Source organism: Anas platyrhynchos, chromosome Z (genome assembly GCF_047663525.1).
Source record: "Anas platyrhynchos isolate ZD024472 breed Pekin duck chromosome Z, IASCAAS_PekinDuck_T2T, whole genome shotgun sequence".
In the NCBI taxonomy this organism is placed as follows: domain Eukaryota; kingdom Metazoa; phylum Chordata; class Aves; order Anseriformes; family Anatidae; genus Anas; species Anas platyrhynchos.
The window spans coordinates 39,617,083-39,622,143 of record NC_092621.1 but is presented as its reverse complement, the minus strand read 5'-3'; positions in this window follow the sequence as shown (position 1 = coordinate 39,622,143).

Sequence of the window (5,061 nt, the reverse complement as noted above, 5' to 3'; positions counted from 1 at the left end):
CAGCTAGTAGGACAGCCTGTCAACTAGGTGGTGGGTAATCTTGCCATAAATTTTTGACTATAAACAGTACATAGCTATTGTTATTGTCAGGTATTTTACATGTCCATGGGGCTGGAAATAACTGTTGTATTAGTTGTTTCCAGCACTGGCATCAGATGCCTGTAAACCGCAACGAGCCTCACACTCCCAGAAGTATCACAACCAACACCAGCTGGTCAGATATATGGAACAGGTCTCAGGTACCTCAAATTAAAAATAATAGGCATAGAGCATTATAGCACCCCTTGGTAATCATTTTATGGTCCTGCGGCCTAATGCACACATAAGTGGTGCCCATGTTGCTGCTTTGTAACAACAACATTTTTAATCCCAGAAAGGAAGGGAAAGGAGAGGGTCATTCTTGGAAGACAGACTGGTTTTCTTCAGAGATACCTGCAGCTATCAAAAACAAGTGAAGATATCTTAAATAAGCTTTCTTAACTGCAAAGCTCCAAGTAACCATTTTACTGGCTTCTGAGTTATGCATGATCCCTGAGGAATACAAATACCTCCTTTGGATAAAATGGCAGCTGAGAGGTTTGAAAATAATCCACTCAGTACGGAAAAAGGATGGTGTTAGTAGCCTACATTATTATCTTTTCTGTATCCTTACCTCACTTTTTTTTGTTGTTGTTGTTTTTCATTATTAATAGCTACCTCTATACACAGATACACCTGGGAGAATTAATGATTTATCCTTTAGGGAATAATACAAGCAATTTAAGCTGCTTCACACGCAATGTCTCTTTCTACCCTTTGACTGTCACATTCCAAGTAGGAGCTGAATGAGTGGAATTATCACAGGGCAGCTAGCAACAGCAGCTCTGCTTCCCACTGTGACAGGAGCTGCTCAGCTCACATCAGCTGGCAGAGGTGCCTGACCTGGCCACTGGCCAGACTTGTAGTGGTCAGTGTACCTTCAGGGCTAGAGACACTTCCAGCAGCTGTCCTGCCAGCACTATAGATACCCCTCTTCTCAAATGGAAGCCAAAAGGAAGCCAAGCCTGGCTGAGGCTCACTGCATGGGCTCGGCTCCTGGTGGACAGTGAGGACGGGACACCCGTCTGTCCAGGCCTTCTTCAGGTTTAATTGCAGTAGAAATGGGTTCGATGCTTTTGCTCTGTGTGGGTGTTGAGGCACAGAGCAGCAGGTTGTGTTTTCAGTGGTTTGCATGCATCACTGAGGTCTGGAAGTTTTGAAGAGGGTTTTGTGTTATTTTCTGACAGAGCAGCTGCTGTAAAGTCTTTGTTAAAACGCCTGCACCAGGGATTGTACTGCAGAAAATTACATTACCCAGAGGAAAAGAGCCTGAGACTCTATTTAGCAATTTTTCCCCTATTAGAAAAGGAAGGAGATGCTGCTTTTTGTATTTTATTTTTTTTTTTTTTAGAAGTATTAATTCCATGAAGTGTTTTTTCTTATTGGCATCCAGTCACTTAGCCATGATGATGAAGTAGTGATTAAAATGGAGAATAAGTCATTCCTGCATATATAAACCTGTGGCTTGTAGACCGATGCTCAGGGAAAATGGTATACTTTTTTTTCCATCCTCAAGTGGCCCAATTAACAGATAGAGTTCTCTGTAAGGTCACAGTGCCCTCTACTGAAATATAAAGTCCCAAGTGAAAAAAAATAAACGACTTCAGAAAAGAAAAAAAAAAGTAACAATAATATTATATATATGTGTGTGTGTATTAAATACATATATATTTTTTAATGTAATTTGGGGTCTTAGGCTTTCCCTTTACCGTAATTACAGTAATTTAGTTGGGAACCATTTTGATGCCAACCTTGTTGTTCTGCTATGTAAATTGTGCATCATTGCTCTCAATAAAAACCTCAGAAAGCATTGCTCACATTACTGATGCAAACATCAATGGTGGAAATAAGGAAATGTGTTTTTCTTTTACAGATATAGTAAAGAAACTGTAAACTGGTGGCAGTCTTTCAAAATAGGCAATAGAAGTTATGAAAACTTGATTTTTATCTGTTTTCTCTATATCTGTGGTGTGTTAAGGTTTAACTTTGTCTTTGCATTGGCAGAAGAATGGTTAATAATACGAATCATTTTGCTGACTGCCTTTTTTCTTAATGGGTGTGGGAAACCACAATGACTAAGAAGAGGAGAGAGAAGAACATCTAATGGATGTTTAGGACTGAACTGCTGTTGACTAATGAACTTTAGATATTTGACATCTGGAGAAAAACTAGTCTGGGAGGAAGAACACTGGAGCAGGCGAGGAAGAAAGAGCTCACGTGACAGAGATGCGAACACTTCCTTCTGATGTGCAGTGCCAGGAAACGCATGGGGCCTTAGACCCTATGCAGTATGTAGAGACATAGGCATTGATTTAGGAATAAACCACCCTGCAGGCAGAGGCCAAGGGTCAGCTACAACTCAATTACTACTGCAATTATCATTTGGCACAAAATATCCCAGTGCAGTTACTGTCCCATGTTTCTATCTGTACTTTTCAGGCTGGCATTGAGAGACTAAAGCTGTCTCCATTACCATGCAGATATGTTATTTAGAGTCCACAGACTAATAGCTGCTGCTCTGGTGGAAGCATAACTTAAATATATATATATATGTATTTATATAATAATAATAATAATTAAAAAAAAAAAAAAGAGTTCTGCTTCCCAACCAAGTTCAGTCTCTCCTAGTCTCCAATACATTGTTGCCATAGCTTATCTAGGAGGCAGGAGCTTCTGATGTTTTGCTGTTGTGTTTTTAATTACTGTGTAAAATGGCAGGAGAGAGATGGCAGAGCTATCTGAAAATGCCTTTGCTGGTTGATTAAATGACAGTTCTCAATTGTTCTGAGAAACGCTATGGCTTAGCTTCTGATTTTACTCCATAGCTCCAGGTTTTTGTTTGAAGATGGACATCTGTTGGAGATTTTCAGTGGAGAACATCTGGAACAATACTCAAGACAGAGTAGGAGCTAAGAAACAAGAAAAATCTCTTCTTCTTAAATTCCTGTTGTCTCTTCTAATCCTTTCTTTTTTTCTCCAGTGCTCCCACCCAAGATACTCTTTTCATCTGTGTGCACAGCAACCCACGCTTTACATTTCTTTATGCAAAGCTCGGCAGATAGCTCCAACTAAGTTCACCCAGAGGTTATTCTAATTCCCTCCAACAGGATTTCAATTTAGAGGCTCACATTAACCCGTTAATTAAAGTGACCCCCTTTTTATTATAGCAACTTCACCTTAATCAGTTAAAGTGATGGCAAGACGTTCTTTGTTGCTTTGCCTGGCAGGGAGACCTTTTCAAGAGGCTGCAGTATCTGCTGGTAAGGTGCCAAGCAGTAAAGCAATATGAGATCCCTGCCTCTCTGTGTCCCAGCACACTGGAGTTGCAAACACCGTGGCAGTGCTGGCTCCTCCCAGGCTGGATTCTTTCACTCTCTGCTGCAGGTTTTAGCCCAAGCTCACAAAAAAAAAAAAAAAAAAAAAAAAAAAAAAAAAAAAAATCTTTTTGATAATGAGCACAAACCTAACATACCATGTGGAAATTAATGTTCTGAAAGGGCTCAAGAAAAGTTATGCTTCAGGAAGCTGAACTCCAAAATGCTCCACTTCAAAAAGATTTGGCTACAGACTCTCTTACTTCTGAGCTTTTCAGCCATGTCTTTTTCTCACTGACTCCTGGTTTGCAGGTGTGACACCTCTGCTTTGCCTGTGGGTGCTAGTGAATGTGCCCTCTCTGTGTGATATGAGCTTGCAGGCTTTTTCTACATCTGTTGATAGGGCTTGCAAAATCAGTAAGGGTAGGTTTTGGTTTTGCACATCATAGCACTTCTTGCTTCATGAACTGGAGGTACAAAAATGTAACTTCCTTCAATTGAAACACTCTATAGCCGCATGCTAATCTTTTCTTGAACAATTTCCTTAATAAGATAACTTCCCTTTTCTGATAATTTCTGAAGGAAATTTATTTTGATAACAAATATATTCAGCTGCCTGCATTTGTTTTTCCATAGCTGGTACTTTTTGATCTGAGTATCTGTTAGGATGAGAACATGCATTGCTCAGAGGTGACAACCATGTTGAAAGCTGGAGTAATTGCTTCTCTGCAGCTCTGCAATAAATTATGCTGCGGCACGACAGAGGAAGGAAATCAGTAGCCTCAGTACTAGTTTTGTTTGCTCTGCCACTGCCTTGGCCTAATACACTCTGTTCCCTGTCTCCTTTTACGGAAGAGCTGTTTCCTGCATGGGAACCCACTCCTGTTTGTGACATACTTTGTCTGAAAAAGAAAAATCACACCAGTACTTATAGATATTTCTTTCTTAAATCTGTCCTCTTTTATGATGAGACAGCTCTTTCTACATGGTCTGTGATCCCTGCACATACTTTGGTACAGCCTCTATATACCATAGGATGTGGGTACCTCATTCCTAACACATGATGTATGTACATGTGGACTACATTTTTTCTCCTGAAGAAAAAAAAAAAAAAAAAAAGCTGTACAATTGTATCCATACCAGTTTATCCACCAAATGAATAAGCCCGCAAATATATCAATGATAGGAAAGATACAGGCAAATCTGCAAAAGAAGCGGTGAACATTCACAAAACCCACACCCTTCATTATCCCCTGTTACACTGGAAGAGAGAGAGTGGTTTTTTTTTGTTTGTTTGTTTGTTTTGTCTGGAAAATCTCGATGTTTCTTTTGCATGTAAACTGGTTCATTGCTTTTATAAAGGGAATGATGAAATACAATAATTTGGTTTGCCAGAAGTAGAAGTCAAAGCCAAAGTTAACAGACCACAAAGAGAAAAGCAGAATTAAACACTCACTGAAGGTATGTATTGCTAAATTAATTCTGCTAAAGTCTCAAGAAAAACAAAACAAAAAACCCACCTGGTAGACATATTCAAACACTACTTAAGCTCATGTAGGTGATTAAGGTTAAATATTTATAGAATTATAAGTCTAAAAACATGTGGATATGTCTGTCTTGTAGTGACTTTCTTCAGAGCCCAAGGATTTGCTTGTACATATGTTATCGT